Here is an 18,678-nt window from a genome sequence, read left to right as displayed (position 1 = left end):
TTTGTTTCCTTTGCCTTTGGGGACATATCTTGAAAGAAAATGCTGTGGCTGATATCTAAGAGGTTACTGCGTATATTGTCCTCTAGGATTCTGATGGATTCTGCCTCATGTTGTGGTCTTTTTTCCATTTTGAGTTTATCTTTGTGTATGGTGTAAGAGAATGGTTGAGTTTCATTCTTCTACATACAGCTGCCCAATTTTCCCAGCACCATTTATAGAAGGACTGTCTTTTTTCCACTGTGTATTTCTTCCTGCTTTGTTGAAAATTATTTGACCATAGAGTTGAGGGTCCATATCTGGGATCTCTACTCTGTTCCACTGGTCTATGTGTCTGTTTTTATGCCAGTACCATGCTGTCTTGGTGATCACAGCTTGGTAATAAAGCTTGAAATCAGACAATGTGATGCCCTCAGTTCTGTTTTTTTTTTTTTTTCTTTTTCAACATTTCCTTAGCAATTCGGGGTCTCTTCTGATTCTGTATAGATTTAAGGATTGTTTGCTCCAGCTCTTTCAAAAATGCTGGTGGAATATTGATCAGAGTGGCATTGAAAGTATAGATTGCTCTAGGCAGGGTAGACATTTTTTTTCCATTTTATTTATTTTTTCAGCATAACAGTATTCATTGTTTTTGCACAACACCCAATGCTCCATGCAAAACGTGCCCTCCCCATTACCCAATACATGTTCCCCCAACTTCCCACCCCTCACCCTTCAAAACCCTCAGGTTGTTTTTCAGAGTCCATAGTCTCTTATGCTTTGCCTCCCCTTCCAAAATTTTTTTTAAATAAACATATAATGTATTTTTATCCCCAGGGGTACAGGTCTGTGAATCGCCAGGTTTACACACTTCACAGTACTCACGATAGCACTTACCCTCCCCAATGTCCATAGCCCCCTCCCCATCTCCCAATCCCACCTCCCCCCAGCAACCCCCAGTTTGTTTTGTGAGATTAAGAGTCATTTATGGTTTGTCTCCCTCCCAATCCCATCTTGTTTCATTTATTCTTCTCCTATCCCCCTACCCCCCCATGTGGCTTCTCCATGTCCTCATATCAGGGAGATCACATGATAGTTGTCTTTCTCCGATTGACTTATTTCACTAAGCATGATACGCTCTAGTTCTATCCACGTCGTCGCAAATGGCATGATTTCATTTCTTTTGATGGCTGCATAGTAGTCCATTGTGTATATATACCACATCTTCTTTATCCATTCATCTGTTGATGGACATCTAGGTTCTTTCCATGGTTTGGCTATTGTAGACATTGCTGCTATAAACATTCGGGTACACGTGCCCCTTCGGATCACTATGTTTGTATCTTTAGGGTAAATACCCAGTAGTGCAATTGCTGGGTCATAGGGTAGTTCTATTTTCAACATTTTGAGGAACCTCCATGCTGTTTTCCAGAGTGGTTTCACCAGCTTGCATTCCCACCAACAGTGGAGGAGGGTTCCCCTTTCTCCACATCCTCGCCAGCATCTGTTATTTCCTGACTTGTTAATTTTAGCCATCCTGACTGGTGTGAGGTGATATCTCATTGTGGTTTTGATTTGTATTTCCCTGATGCCGAGTGACGTGTAGCAGTTTTTCATGTGTCTGTTGGCCATCTGGATGTCTTCTTTGCAGAAATGTCTGTTCATGACCTCTGCCCATTTCTTGATTGGATTGTTTGTTCTTTGGGTGTTGAGTTTGCTGAGTTCCTTATAGATTTTGGATACTAGCCCTTTATCTGATATGTCGTTTGCAAATATCTTCTCCCATTCTGTCAGTTGTCTTTTGGTTTTGTTAACTGTTTCCTTTGCTGTGCAAAAGCTTTTGATCTTGATGAAATCCCAATAGTTCATTTTTGCCCTTGCTTCCCTTGCCTTTGCCATTGTTCCTAGGAAGATGTTGCTACGGCTGAGGTCGAAGAGGTTGCTGCCTGCATTCTCCTCAAGGATTTTGATGGATTCCATTCTCACATTGAGGTCCTTCATCCATTTGGAGTCTATTTTCGTGTGTGATGTAAGGAAGTGGTCCAATTTCATTTTTCTGCATGTGGCTGTCCAATTTTCCCAGCACCATTTATTGAAGAGGCTGTCTTGTTTCCATTGGACATTCTTTCCTGCTTTGTCGAAGATTAGTTGACCATAGAGTTGAGGGTCGATTTCTGGGCTCTCTATTCTGTTCCACTGATCTATGTGTCTGTTTTTGTGCCAGTACCATGCTGTCTTGATGATGACAGCTTTGTAATAGAGCTTGAAGTCTGGAATGGTGATGCCACCAACTTTGGTTTTCTTTTTCAATATTGCTTTGGCTATTCGAGCTCTTTTCTGGTTCCATATAAATTTGAGGATTATTTGTTCCATTTCTTTGAAAAAATGGATGGTATTTTGATAGGGATTGCATTAAATGTGTAGATTGCTTTAGGTAGCATGGACCTTTTCACAATATTTATTCTTCCAATTCAGGAGCATGGAACATTTTTCCATTTTTTTGTGTATTCCTCAATTTCTTTCATGAGTACTTTTTAATTTTCTGTGTATAGATTCTTAGTCTCTTTGGTTAGGTTTATTCCTAGGTATCTTATAGTTTTGGGTACAATTGTAAATGGGATTGACTCCTTAATTTCTCTTTCTTCAGTCTTGTTGTTGGTGTACAGAAATGCAACTGATTTCTGTGCATTGATTTTACATCCTGACACTTTACTGAATTCCTGGACAAGTTCTAGCAGTTTTGGAGTGGAGTCTTTTGGGTTTTCCACATATAGTATCATATCATCTACAAAAAGTGATAGTTTGACTTCTTCTTTACCAATTTGGATGCCTTGAATTTCTTTTTGTTGTCTGATTGCTGAGGCTAGGACTTCTAGTACTATGTTGAATAGCAGTCGTGATAATGGACATCCCTGCCGTGTTCCTGACCTTAACGGTAAAGCTTTCAGTTTTTCTCCATTGAGAATGATATTTGCGGTGGGTTTTTCATAGATGGCTTTGATAATATTGAGGTATGTGCCCTCTATCCCCACACTTTGAAGAGTTTTGATCAGGAAGGGATGCTGTACTTTGTCAAATGCTTTTTCAGCATCTATTGAGAGTATCATATGATTCTTCTTCTTTCTTTTATTAACGTGTTGTATCACATTGATTGATTTGCGGATGTTGAACCAACCCTGCAGCCCTGGAATAAATCCCACTTGATCGTGGTGAATAATCCTTTTAATGTACTGTTGAATCCTATTGGCTAGTATTTTGGCGAGAATTTTTGCGTCTGTGTTCATCAAGGATATTGGTCTGTAGTTCTCTTTTTTGGTGGGATCCTTGTCTGGTTTTGGGATCAAGGTGATGCTGGCCTCATAGAATGAGTTTGGAAGTTTTCCTTCCGTTTCTATTTTTTGGAACAGTTTCAGGAGAATAGGAATGAGTTCTTCTTTAAATGTTTGGTAGAATTCCCCTGGGAAGCTGTCTGGCCCTGGGCTTTTGTTTGTTTGGAGATTTTGGATGACTGTTTCAATCTCCTTACTGGTTATGGGCCTGTTCAGGTTTTCTATTTCTTCCTGGTTCAGTTGTGGTAGTTTATATGTCTCTAGGAATGCATCCATTTCTTCCAGATTGTCCAATTTGTTGGCGTAGAGTTGCTCATAGTATGTTCTTATAATTGCCTGTATTTCTTTGTTGTTAGTTCTGATCTCTCCTCTTTCATTCATGATTTTATTGATTTGGGTCCTTTCTCTTTTCTTTTTGACGAGTCTGGCCAGGGGTTTATCAATCTTATTGATTCTTTCAAAGAACCAGCTCCTAGTTTCATTGATTTTTTCTATTGTTTTTTTGGTTTCTATTTCATTGATTTCTGCTCTGATCTTTATGATTTCTCTTTTCCTGCTGGGTTTAGGGTTTCTTTCTTGTACTTTCTCCAGCTCCTTTACGTGTAGGGTTAGGTTGTGTACTTGAGACCTTTCTTGTTTCTTGAGAAAGGCTTGTACCGCTATATATTTTCCTCTCAGGACTGCCTTTGCTGTGTCCCACAGATTTTGAACTGTTGTGTTTTCATTATCATTTGTTTCCATGAATTTTTTCAATTATTCTTTAATTTCCTGGTTAACCCATTCATTCTTTAGAAGGATGCTCTTTAGTCTCCATGTATTTGGGTTCTTTCCAGCTTTCCTCTTGTGATTGAGTTCTAGCTTCAGAGCATTGTGGTCTGAAAATATGCAGGGAATGATCCCAATCTTTTGATACTGGTTGAGACCTGATTTGTGACCCAGGATGTGATCTATTCTGGAGAAGGTTCCATGTGCACTAGAGAAGAATGTGTATTCCGTTGCTTTGGGATGAAATGTTCTGAAAAGATCTGTGATGTCCATCTGGTCCAGTGTGTCATTTAAGGCCTTTATTTCCTTGTTGATCTTTGGCTTGGATGATCTATCCATTTCAGTGAGGGGAGTGTTAAAGTCCCCTACTATTATTGTCTTATTATTGATGTGTTTCTTTGATTTTGTTATTAATTGGTTGATATAATTGGCTGCTCCCACGTTAGGGGCATAGATATTTAAATTGTTAGATCTTCTTGTTGGACAGACCCTTTGAGTAGGATATAGTGTCCTTTCTCATCTCTTATTATAGTCTTTGACTTAAAATCTAATTGATCTGATATAAGGATTGCCACTCCAGCTTTCTTCTGATGCCCATTAGCATGGTAAATTGTTTTCCACCCCCTCACTTTAAATCTGGAGGTGTCTTCGCGTCTAAAATGAGTTTCTTGTAGGCAACATATTGATGGGTTTCGATTTTCTATCCATTCTGATACCCTGTGTCTTTTGATTGGGGCATTTAGCCCATTAACATTCAGGGTAACTCTTGAGAGATATGAATTTAGTGCCATTATTAGCCTGTAAGGTGACTGTTACTGTATATTGTCTCTGTACCTTTCTGATCTACTACTTTTAGGCTCTCTCTTTGCTTAGAGGACCCCTTTCAATAATTCCTGTAGAGCTGGTTTGGTGTTTGCAAATTCTTTCAGTTTTTGTTTGTCCTGGAAGCTTTTGATCTCTCCTTCTATTTTCAATGATAGCCTAGCTGGATAGAGTATTCTTGGCTGCATGTTTTTCTCATTTAGTGCTCTGAATATATCATGCCAGCTCTTCCTGGCCTGCCAGGTCTCTGTGGATAAGTCTGCCGCCAATCTAATATTTTTACCATTGTATGTTACAGACTTCTTTTCTCGGGCTGCTTTCAGGATTATCTCTTTGTCACTAAGACTTGTAAATTTTACTATTAGGTGACGGGGTGTGGACCTATTCTTGTTGACTTTGAGGGGGGTTCTCTGCATCTCCTGGATTTTGATGCTTGTTCCCTTTGCCATATTAGGGAAATTCTCTCCAATGATTCTCTCCAATAGACCTTCTGCTCCCCTCTCTGTTTCTTCTTCTTCTGGAATCCCAATTATTCTAATGTTGTTTCGTCTTATGGTGTCACTTATCTCTCGAATTCTCCCCTCATGGTCCAGTAGCTGTTTGTCCCTCTTTTGCTCGGCTTCCTTATTCTCTGTCATTTGGTCTTCTATATCACTAATTCTTTCTTCTTCCTCATTTATCCTAGCAGTGAGAGCCTCCATTTTTGATTGCACCTCATTAATAGCTTTTTTGATTTCAACTTGGTTAGATTTTAGTTCTTTAATTTCTCCAGAAAGGGCTTTAATATCTCCAGAGAGCGTTTCTCTAATATCTTCCATGCCTTTTTCGAGCCGGGCTAGAATATTCATAATCATCATTCTGAACTCTTGATCTGACATATTACCTATGTCTGTGTTGATTAGGTCCCTAGCCTTCGGTACTGTCTCTTGTTTTTTGGTTTGTGGTGATTTTTTCCGCCTTGTGATTTTGTCCAGATAAGAGGATATGAAGGAGCAAATAAACTACTAAAAAGGTGGCAAAGACCCCAGAAAAATGCGCTGTAACCAAATCAGAAGAGACCCCTAATTGTGAGGGGGAGAAAGGGGATAAAAACAAGTTCTGAAAAAAAAAAAAAAGGAAATAAAAAAGAAAAAAATTTAAAAAATAAAACAAATAATAAAATATAAAAAAGAAAGAAAAAACATATATATTTAGATGAACTAGTCAAAAAACGTTAAAAAAGAAAAGGGTAAAAGTTTTTTTTAAAAATTTAGCAGAAGAAGAAAAAAGAAAAAAGAAAGAAAAATTGAGAAAAGAAAAAAAAAAATTGAAGTAGCCGCAAGACTAAAGAATCATGGGGAGAAAGCCATGAGTTCCGTGCTTTGCTTTCTCCTCCTCTGGAATTGCTCTGCTGTCTTAGGAATTAAACCTGCTTTCTCCTTGATAGATGAACTTCGTCCTGGCTGGATATTTTGTTGATCTTCTGAGGGAGGGGCCTTTTGTAGTGACTCTCAAGTGTCTTTGCCCGAGGCGTGATTGCACCGCCCTTACCGGCGGCCGAACTAAGTAATCGGCTCGGGTTCGCTTTTGGGAGCTTCTGTTCTCTGAACGCTTTCCGTAGAGTTCCGGAGGACGGGAATGAAAATGGCGGCCTCCTAGTCTCCGGCCCGGAAGAGCCGAGAGCCTGGGGCCCCACCCCTCAGTGCGCCCCCAGAGGACAGCACCCAATCACTCCCGTATCCCCAGCCTCTAGCCGCGCTCCGAGCTCACCCAGCCCGCGACCGGTTCAAGGTAACCCCGAGGTGAGAGTTTAGTCCTCGGCTCTGTCTCTGCAGCCAGCTTCTCTGTTATAATACCTGTGAGCTCTCCGACACTCTGACACCCCGGATCCTTCTGTGACCCTGCGGGGCCTGGGGCCACGCTGACCCCGCGTGGGCTTCATCCTGGTTTAGCCTCTGGAGCAATGTCCCTCAGTGGAACAGACTTTTAAAAGTCCTGATTTTGTGCTCCGTTGCTCCGCCGCTTGCCAGTAGCCGGCCCCTCCCCCCGCGGTCTATCTTCCCATCGTTTTAGATTCACATCTCCGCCAGTCCTACCTTTCAGAAAGTGGTTGATTTTCTGTTTCTAGAGTTGCTGTTCTTGTTCTCTTCGCTCTCCCATTGGATTTGTAGGTGTTTGCAATGTTTAGATAAGCTATCAAGCTGATCCCCTGCTACCTGATGTAGTTTCAGGCTGCTACTTCTCTGCCATCTTGACTCCTCCCCCCAGTGTAGACATTTTAACAATGTTTATTCTTCTGATCCAAGAGCATGGAATGGTCTTCCATCTTTTTGTGTCTTCTTCAATTTCTTTCACGAGTGTTCTGTAGTTCCTCGAGTACAGATCCTTTACCTCTTTGGTTAGGTTTATTCCCAGTTATCTTATGGCTCTTGGTGCTGTAGTAAATGAAATCAATTCTCTAATTTCCCTTTCTGTATTTTCATTGCTAGTGTATAAGAAAGCAACTGATTTTTGTACATGCATTCAGTCCCTTTTGTCAACAAATACTCCTAAGTAGCCCTTTTTCTAAACATAGAATACACTATCATCAAGAAAGTATATCAAAATCTGTACAGTTATTGCATTAATTTCAAGATCTAAGATTTCAGAAGTACCCAAAACAGATTGGGCCCTTTTGGTCCAGTCATAAAAAGTAAAATAAAAATATTTCTCTCATCTGACCTTCATGAAGAGAACACAAATGTTACAGTGTTTATATAGTGTTAAAACAGAAACAATGTGATTCAAGAAATGTTACTTTTAATAAAGGAGAGGGAAGTAAGTAACATAGAGACAGACAACCATAGTAATACAGCCATACAGGCATACAAATATTGCTAATGCAGATAGGGAGTTTTATAAGATCTTAGTTCATATCTCAAAGATATCAGATAGAACAGGTCACATCAAAGAATGTAGGAAGTCCAGAGATTTGCTTTAGGGGAGAAATAGATGGCAAGTGCATAAAAGAGAAATGTGGGAGGGGCGCCTGGGTGGCTCAGTAGGTTAAAGCCTCTGCCTTCGGCTCAGGTCATGATCTCAGGGTCCTGGATCAAGCCCCGCATTGGGCTCTCTGCTCAGCAGGGAGCCTGCTTCTTCCCTCTCTCTCTGTCTGCCTCTGTGCCTACTTGTGATATCTCTCTCTATCAAATAAATAAAATATTTTAAAAAGAGAGAGAGAAATGTGATATAGAGAGAAGCATATAGAGAAATGCACAAGGATAATATTTTCCCAAAGATATTGGCTACGAAATTGAAAGAGGCTGATTTTCGTTTGTAACCGATAGGGCTTAAAGACTGGAGTTTTAAAGGTCAGTGAGTTTTGCTTGGATACAGCCTGGAGGGCACTGTGCTGCTCCTGGAAAGAATGTAGAAAACAGCCCAAGGATAGACAGCATGGAAACAGCAATCTGAAGAATGCCTGGGTTATAAGGTAGAGATTTTTTTTTTTCCTCTCAGAGCATTTACCTGAGAGGAAGTATGCCTAGAGACTCCTTTCTGGGAATAGGGTGAGCTGGCCAATGCCATTTCCCTACCCAGCCATTCAACATAAACACAGAACCACCTGAGGGAAGCAGGTCAGCATGGACACTGGTTGCCCAACTTGTTTACACCAAGCCCACTCTCCAGTGCCCTGGAGGGATTGTCATTCTCAGTCAAGCTTCCTTCAGTCCCATCATGGTGGTCCGTTTCCCCAGAAGACTATAAAAAAAGCCCTGCTACACCATGTATCCCATGACAAGGGAGTTCTGCAAGACCTCATTTCTGGTGGAGGTGGTGTCTGGTCCTATTTTACGAGCAGATCATCGCACACCTAGTTAAAAGTCATCACATGAAGGTGGGCCTTCATGGCTCAGTTTGTTAAGCATCCAATTCTTGATTTCAGCTCAAGTCATAATCACAGAATCATGGGATCAATCCCTGCATTAAGATTCTTGAGAATCTTGAGAATCCTGGAGATTCTCTCTCTCTCACCCTCTGTCCCTCCACCCTCAAATAAATAATTTAGTTAAAATATTTTTTTCAAAAAGTCACCACATTAGGGCCAGGGACAAAGCACTACCCATAGAAGACAAGGAGAACATCTGCATACAGAAACACAACAGCAGAACACACAAAGTAAACACTGTAAACATTCCCTGAATGCCAGACCTTGGGCATGACAAGACCTCTTCTTCATAATGACTTTACTTTCAGAAGCAGGAGACATAACTGGATTCTCTCTCTCTCTCTCTCTCTCTCTCACACACACACACACACACAAGAAGGCAGAGGCTTAGGCAAAATGCCAAGATGGAGGAATTATTCCATAATGAAAGAATAGGATAAGGCTACAACGAGAGATCTAAGTAGAGCATGTATAAATAACAACCCTGATGGAGAGTATAAAGCAATAACCATAAGGATGCTCACTGGGCTTGAGGAAAGAATAGAAGACGTCAGTGAGACCATTGCTACAGAGATAAGAGTGAAAAAAGAATCAATCAGTGATGAAGGGGGCAATAAGCAAGATTGGAAACTGGCATCATGCAACAAACAGCAGGCTGGGAAATGCAGAGGAATAAATTAGTGACACAGAAAATAAAATAATGGAAAATAATGAAGCTAAAGAAAAGCAAGAAATAATCGGCAACTGGATGGCTCAGCCATTAAACATCTGCCTTTGACTCAGGTCATGATCCCAGGGTACTGGGATAGAGCCTGCATCAGGCTCCCTGCTCAGCTGGGAGCCTGTTTCTCCATCACCCATCCCCCCTGCTTGTGTTCCCTCTCTTTCTGTCTCTCTCTCTCTGTCCAATAAATGAATAAAATCTTAAAAAAAAAGAAAAGCAAGAAAGAAGAACTATGATAGAAAATAGACTTAAGGAACTCAGTGAGTCCATCAAGCATAATAACCTTTTTATGTTAGGAGTCCCAGAAGAAGAAGAGCAAGATTTTTTTTTTTTTTGCTATTTTGAGAAATAATAGCAGAAAACTTTGCAAATTTGGGGAAGGAAGCAGACATCCAGATCTAGGGGGCACAGAAACTCCCAATCAAAGTCAACAAAAGCAGGTCAATGCCAAGATGTATTGTTAATTAAATTTTCAAAATACAGTGATAAAGAAAAAGTATATTAAAATCATCTTGAAAAAAGAAGTCCTTAACTCACAAGGAACACCCATAAGCTAGCTGTAGATTTCTTTTTTTTTTTAAATTTCATTTCAGCATAGCAGTATTCATTGTTTTTGCACCACACCCAGTGCTCCATGCAATATGTGCCCTCCCTATTACCCACCAACTGGTTCCCCAACCTCCCACCCTCCACCCCTTCAAAACTCTCAGGTTGTTTTTCAGAGTCCATAGCCTCTCAAGGTTCACATCCCTTTCCAATTTCCCTCAACTCCCTTCTCCTCTCCATCTCCCCATGTCCTCCATGTTATTTATTATGCTCCACAAATAAGTGAAACTATATTATGCTTTACTCTCTCTGCCTGAGTTATTTCACTCAGCCTAATCTCTTCCAGTCCCGTCCATGTTGCTACAAAGGTTGGGTATTCATCCTTTCTGATAGAGGCATAATAATCCATCCTATATATGGACCACATCTTCCTTATCCATGCGTCCATTGAAGGGCATTTTGGTTCTTTTCACAGTTTGGCGACCGTGGCCAATGCTACTATAAACATTGGGGTACAGATGGCTCTTCTTTTCACTACATCTGTATCTTTGGGTTAAATACCCAGTAGTGCAATTGCAAAGTCAGAGGGAAGCTCTATTTTTAATTTCCTCAGGAATCTCAACACTCTTCTCCAAAGTGGCTGCACCAACTTGCATTTCCACCAACAGTGGAAGAGGGTTCCCCTTTCTCCACATCCTCCCCAACACATGTTATTTCCTGTCTTGCTCATTTTGGCCATTCTAACTGGTGTCAGGTGGTATCTCAATGTGGTTTTAATTTGAAACTCCCTGATGGCTAGTGATGATGAGCATTTTTTCATGAGTCTGATAGCCATTTGTATGTCATCATTGGAGAAGTGTCTGTTCATATCTTCTGCCCATTTTTTGATATGATTATCTATTTTGTGTGTGTTGAGTTTGAGGAGTTCTTTATAGATCCTGGATATCAACCTTTTGTCTGTACTGTCCTTTTCAAATATCTTCTCCCATTCTGTGGGTTGCCTTTTTGTTTTTCTTGACTATTTCATTTGCTGCACAGAAGCTTTTGATCTTGATGAAATCCCAAAAGTTCGTTTTTATTTTTGTGTCCCTTTGGCTTTGGAGACATATCTTGAAAGAACTTGCTGTGGCTGATATCGAAGAGGATCCTGCCTATGATCTCCTCTAAGATTCTAATGGATTCCTGTCTTACGTTGAGTCTTTTTTCCATTTTGAGTTAATCTTTGTGTACTGTGTAAGAGAATGGCCGAGTTTCATTCTTCTACATATAGCTGTCCAATTTTTCCAGCACCATTTATTGAGGAGACTGTCTTTTTTCCATTGAATATTTTTTCCTGTATTTTCAAAGATTATTTCACCATAGAGTTGAGGGTACATATCTGGCTCTCTACTCTGTTCCACTGGCCTGTGTGTCTGTTTTTATGCCAGTACCGTGCTGTCTTGGTGATCACAGCTTGGTAGTAAAACTTGAAATCAGGCAATGTGATGCCGCCAGTTTTATATTTGTTTTTCAACATTACCTTAGCAATTCGGGGTCTCTTCTGATTCCCTACAAATTTTAATATTGTTTGCTCCAGCTCTTTGAAAAATACTGGTGGAATTTTGATCGGAATGGCATTAAAAGTATAGATTTGGTCTAGCCAGTATAGACATTTTAACAATGTTTATTCTTCCGATCCAAAGCATGGAATGGTCTTCCATCTTTTTGTGTCTTTTTCAATTTCCTTCATGAGTGTTCTATACTTCGTCGAGTACAGATCCTTTACCTCTTTGGTTAGGTTTATTCCCAGGTATCTTATGGTCCTTGTTGCTATAATAAATGGAATCAATTCTCTAATTTCCCTTTCTGTGTTTCCATTGTTAGTGTATAAGAAAGCCACTGATTTCTATACATTGACTTCGTATCCTGCCACGTTACTGAATTTCTGTATGCGTTCTAGTAGCTTGGGGGTGGAGTCTTTTGGGTTTTCCATATAAAGAGTCATGTCATCTGTGAAGTGAGAGAGTTTGACTTCATCATTGCTAATTTGGATACATTTTATTTCTCTTTGTTGTCTGATTGCTGTTGCTAGGATTTCTAATACTACGTTGAACAAGAGTGGTGAGAGTGGGCATCCTTGTCATGTTCCTGAACTCAACGGGAAGGCTGTGAGCTTTTCCACATTGAGGATGATATTTGCTGTGGGTCTTTCATAGATAGATTTTATGAAGTTCAGGAATGTCCCCTCTATCCCTATACTTTGAAGTGTTTTAATCAGGAACGGATGCTGGATTTTGTCAAATGCTTTTTCTGCATCAATTGAGAGGACCATGTGTTTCTTCTCTCTCCTCTTATTGATTTTTTCTATCACATTGATTGATTTCTGAGTTGAACCATCCTTGCAACCCAGGGATAAATCCCACCTGGCCATGGTGGATAAGCTTTTTAATGTGCTGTTGTATCCTGTTTGCTAGGATCTTGTTGAGAAGCTTAGCATCCATATTCATCAGTTATATTGGTCAGAAATTCTCCTTTTTGGTGAGGTCTTTGCCTGGTTTGGGGATCACGGAAATGCTGGCTCCTAAAAAGAGACTGGACGTTTTCCTTCTGCTTCAAATTTTTGAAACAGCTTCAGGAAAATTGGTGTTATTTCTTCTTTGAAAGTTTGGTAGAATTCCCCAGGGAATCCGTCTGGTCCTGGGCTCCAGTTTTCTGGGAGGTTTTTAATCACAGCTTCAATCTCGTTACTAGATATCAGTCTATTTTGGTTGTGGCAAGCCACGGTGGGGCTCGAGATGAGAGCCAAACCAGGCTCTGACTTGTGCATCCTTCAATATCTCACTGCCTGATTCAAGGCAGAGTATAATGGCGTTAAGTTGCATTTGAGAAAGAGCCTGTGCCATGCGCTGTTTGCTTTCCTACGTGACTTCTCACATGCCCTCTAGATATTTGACCTTCAAAACAGCACAGATGCACTCATTAATCTTCTAGTGGTTCTTGCTGTCCTGAGAGAAGCTATGAGATAATCTTTCAAGTGTGTTTCTTTTTTTTAAATTTTTATTTATTTATTTTTTCAGCATAACAGTATTCATTGTTTTTGCACAAAACCCAGTGCTCCATGCAATACGTGCCCTCCCTATTTCCCACCACCTGGATCCCCCAACCTCCCACCCCTGCCCCTTCAAAACCCTCAGGTTGTTTTTCAGAGTCCATAGTCTCTTATGGTTCGCCTCCCCTTCCAATTTCCCTCAACTTCCTTCTCCTCTCCATCTCCCAATGTCCTCCAAGTCATTTGTTATGCTCCACAAATAAGTAAAACCATATGACACTTGACTCTCTCTGCTTGACTCAAGTGTGTTTCTAGTGGATGATGTTTACCATCCACCACCTGGCGCTGGTATGTCTGTGGTGAAAAATATTATGAAGCTGATGTGTGAACCTTTAATCCTGCAGCAACACTTAGATAAGTCACCCTTTCACTGTAAGACTTCTATAAACTCTCTTGGTTTTACTAATAAAGCGGCACTTGGTGGAAATAATCCCCTGTGCTCCTCCTGCCCCCATCTCTTTGTCTCTTTGATTTCTTTTCACCATCCTCTTACCCTCGCGTTCCTGGTCGAGTTGTCACACGGGCCGTGACATTAGGTTGCCAATTTATTCCTGGTTCAATTTTGGGATTTTATCGTTTTCCAGGAATGCATCCATTTCATCTAGGTTGCTTAACTTATTCACATATAACTGTTGATAATAACTTCTGGGGATTGTTTCTACTTCCTTGGTGTTAGTTGTGATCTCTCCCTTTTCATTCATAATTTTATTATTTTGAGCTTTCTCTCTTTTCTTTTGGTCTAGTGTGGCCAATGGTTAATCAATATTATTGATTCTTTCAGAAAACCAGCTTCTGGTTTCATTGATACATTCTCTTGTATCTCTAGTTTCTACCTCATTGATCTCTGCTCTGATCTTGATTATTTCCCCTCTTATGTGTGGAGTCGGTTTAATTTGTTGTTGATTCTCCAGTTCCTTAAGGTGTAGAGACAGCTGGTGTATTCTGGATTTTTCCTTTTTTTTTTTTTTTTTGAGGGAGTCTTGGGTGACTATGAATTTCCCCCTTAGGACTGCTTTTGCTGTATCGCTTAGGTTTTGGACCAAAGTGTCTTCATTCTTATTGGTTTCCATGAATTGATTAAGTTCATCCTTGACTTCCTGGTTGATCCAAGCATTCTTAAGCAAGGTGGTCTTTAGCTTCCAGGTGTTTGAGTTCCTTCCAAACTTTTCCTTGTGATTGAGCTCCAGTCTCAAAGCATTGTGACTGAGAATATGCAGGGAATCATCTCAGTTTTTGGTATCGGTTGAGTCCTGATTTGTGACCCAGTATGTGGTCTATTCTGGAGAAGGTTCCATGTGCACTTGAGAAGAATGAGTATTCTGTAGTTTTAGGGTGGAATGTTCTGTATATATCTATGAGGTCCATCTGTTCCAATGTGTCATTCAATGCTCTGGTTGCTTTTTTGATTTTCTGCTTCGATGATCTATTACTGAGTGAGGTGTGTTAAGATCTTCTATTATTAATGTATTCATATAAATATGACTTTTTATCTTGATTAAGAGCTTTGTTATGTAATTGGAGACACCTTTATTGGGGTTGTAAATATTTAGAATTGTTATATCATCTTGCTGGATAGTCCCTTTGGGAATGATATAGTGTCCTTCTGTATCTCTGACTGCAGTCTTTAGTTTAAAATCTAATTTATCTGATACGGGAATTGCTACCCCGGCCTTCTTTTGAGGCCTATTGGCATGAAAGATGCTTCTCCATCCCTTCACTTTCAGTCTGGGTGTATCTTTAGGTTCAAAATGGGTCTCATGTATACAACATATTGATGGGTCCTGTCGTTTTATCCAGCCTGCAACCCTGTGCCATTTTGTGGATGCATTTAGGCCACTACATTGAGAGTGATTATTGATAGATAGGTTTTTATTGACATCGTGTTACCTTTGAAGGCTTTCTTTCTTTAGATTGTCTCTGTATTTATGCTCAATGACATTTTTTAGGATTTTTTTCTCTTTTATAGCATCCCCCTTAATATTTCCTGCAGTGTCGGCTTGGTGGTTGCATAGTCTTTTAATCCTTGCTGATCTTGGAAACCTTTATATCTCTCCATCCATTTTGAATGTCAGTCTTGCTGTATAAAGTATTTATGGCTGCATGTTCTTCTCATTTAGTGCCCGGAATATATCTTGCCAGCTCTTTCTGGCTTGCCAGGTCTCTGTGGACAGGTCTGACGTTATTCTGATGGGCTTTCTTCTGTATGCAAGGAGCCTCTTTGTCCTAGCTGCTTTCAAGAGGGTCAGCCTACAATTGTAATTCTTCATTCTAACGATCAGGTGTTGTGAGGACTTTCGAGAATCTAAAATCTTGGGGGAGGGGAACCTTTCTGCCTCTAGTACATGTACACTGTTTCCATTCGTGAGATTGGGAAAATTTTCATAGACAACTTGTTCCACTATATCTTCTAGATTTTTTATTTCTCCTCCCCTTCAGGGATTCCAATAATTCTGATGTTGGAACATTTCATGGCATCGTTTATTTCCCTGATTCTGTTTTCGTGTCTTCTGAGCTGTTTGTTCCAGGCTTAATCCTGATCCTTTCTCTCTATCTGTTTGTCCTCCAGATCACTAATTCTATATTCTGTTTCAGTTACCCTAGATTTTAGAGAATTTAGATTAGATTGGAACTCATTGAGAGCTTTTGAACATCATCCCTGGTGGCTTTCAGTTCTGCCCTAACATTGTGAACATCATCCCTGATGGCTTTCATTTCTGCCCTAATCAATTCTGTTTGGTCATCCATGGCTTTCTCCAACCTAGCTATTGCCTGGATAATTTTTAGCCTGAATTCCCTTTCTGACATACTGTCCATGTCGCTAGCCATTAGCTCTGTTGCAGAAGGCCCATCCTCTGAATTTTTCTTCTGTTGGGCATTCCTCCTCTTAGTCATTTTGGTGAGAGATGGCTGAACGGATGTAGCTGGATGTATCGACAGTTGTGCACAAGGTGCACCCTGGAACACTTCTGAGCCATCAGGTGTACCCACCCAAATGAGAGAAAAAAGTAAAGAAAAATAAAGAGAGAGAGAGAGAGAGAAGGGAAGAGAAAAGAGAAGGCTCAGCCCAAATCAGACCCAAGGTAAGATTTTTGAAGTATACAGACAAAAACAGACCAAAAAATAAATAAATTAAAAAAGACTGATAAAGGTATATGACAAGAGAAAAAAAAAATATATATATATATATATAAAAGCAAAAAAAGGAAGAACTTCATCAAAAAAACCCCAAGTATATGATTTATATACTATCAGGACAAACACAAATACACAGGAACACTGGTGAAGAAAAAGATGGGAGAGTGGCTATACATTATCAGTGTGGGCTAGGAAGTTTATTTTGATTCTTCCTGGCTGTATCTTGATGTCTTTGTTAAAGGACTCAACTTTCCTTCGATTAAGGGAGATTAAAATTTGGTTTACCTATAAGGGTAGCATTGATTGGCGAAAGGGGACTACCTTGATGTTTAAATCTATATGAATACTAGAAAACAAATATAAAAAATGAATAAACTAGACTAAAGTAAACTTCAATTTAAGAAAAAAAATAAAAGAATAGAAAAGCAAAAGAAAAACACGGTTGTATGTATCAAAAAGTTCAGGTTAGAAGGTTATTATGGAATTTGATGTACTGGACATCTCACTGTGATGGTAAATAGGTTAAAAAATTATCTATATAAAAAACGTGAACCAGAGTATTGGCAACACGTTAGAAATAAAAGTTGTATCTATGAAGTAGTGGTGGTTGTCTTGTCATCTTTTTTAAATTTCTTTTTTCTTTCCTGGTTGGTTTTCTGGGGTGGGGACCTTCCATGTGGGTTTTCAGTCAATGGTGTTCCCTGAGTTCAGTCCCACGCCCCCTCAAGGGGATGGGCTCTGAGAAAACCGGTTTTTCAGGCTTTTGTTCTCTGGAGGTTTTTATGTTTGTTCATCTGTTTTCTCTTGCCTTGACAGCTTTTGATGTTTTTGATGGTTTTGGAGGTTTAGAGGAAAGCAAACTGCACCCAACCTCACTCTCAGAGAGAATTCTCAGTCTGTTCCCGCCTGGGTCTCCAGAGCACTTTAACTTCCCCCTCGGCCGCTGGCAGAGCAGGTTCTGAGTCGCTTTCCCTGGGGCCACAGGATCTCCTGCTTGTACCCAAAACCATGACAGCAGGGGCTCCAGACCACCAGAGAGGTTCCAAGCAGCAATCACACACTGAGAATGTCCTTCTGGCCTGGGCTGGGAGCGCCTGGTCTTTCCGGGTCCGAGAGCACCAGACTGGTGCCTTCACGTACCTCTCTCATGGGAAGGGATGGAGTACGTCTCAGTCTCTGATGGCATGGCACAGGTCTAAGAGTGCCAGGGTAGCGCCTGTGCACACCTCTCTCAGGGCAGGGTGTGGGGCACGTGTGTCTCAGTCTCTGATGGCACGGTCTGGTGTTCTGCATCTGGCGAGGCTCCCAGCCCCTCACAGGAGCTGGACCCCAGGCGTTCTTGGGCGCACTGGCAGCTCAGGGACCAAGACCTGGTTTCTCTGCCACACTCTTTCTGGCTCAGCGCCTGGGGAGGCTGTTCTGGGTCCGGGACTTAGGCCCCTGTCCTTAACTGCCCTGCTTCCGACAGTTTCCCCTGTGATCCTTTGCTCTTTTTGAGTGCTTTCAACCAGATTCCAAGTTAATGCTGGTCCCCAGTTGCAGGGCACTCTTGTATTGGTGTAGTACATTCCAGTAGGCCGCCTCTGGTGGCTCCTTCCCCCTTTCGTTTATCTTCTGATATCAGGCCAACATTCCCACTCTGCTTTACCTCCTCACTGGCGTCTTCTGCCCCTGTAGAGATCCAGACGTGTATAATTCTGATCTCAGGCTGATTTCATGGGTGATCGGAGTTCTTTGGTAGGTAATCAGCTCACTTTAGGGTACAGGTTGAAATGGTGCCTCCTCCTACTTCCCCACCATCTTGTCTCTCTAACTGTTAATTTTAATGTGTCTAATTATTTTTAAGAAGCTTAATTCTTTAGCCATCCTAGAAAATTGTTTTGTTCATTATGTTTCTTCAAATGTTATTCTTTGAACACATTTAAGGAAGCAGAAATTTTATGAAAAATAATGGAAGATTTTATATCCAATGAACAATAATATTAATTCTGAATTTGAATGAAGATTTCCAATAATGGTCTTTAATGTGCGCCAAAGGATGTAGAAACCTGAAACCTTGTTACTATGGGATGGAAGTGATTCCTCTGGCTCAAGGTATCACTATCAAAAACACTTGAATAAATTAAAAAATTGAAAATGTTAAACTACTTTATAGAAGCTAATTATATGATACTTGTAAGCAAGTGCATTTGAGTGCTTGTAGCTCTTCCATTTCAGTTTTTAACTCTAGATGCAAGAAATTTGAAACACAAATTCCAAGTATTAGATGTTGTATATAATTTTATAAATAACTTTGCCAACTACATAAAACTTGTAAACTTTTATTAGTAAAGACTATGGAAATTGTATTTCAGACACATTACCTAAAAAGAAAACTAATTGTTCT

This window comes from Meles meles, chromosome 16, assembly GCF_922984935.1.
Source record: "Meles meles chromosome 16, mMelMel3.1 paternal haplotype, whole genome shotgun sequence".
Classification (NCBI taxonomy): Eukaryota; Metazoa; Chordata; class Mammalia; order Carnivora; family Mustelidae; genus Meles; species Meles meles.
Note: the sequence above shows the minus strand (reverse complement) of the source record.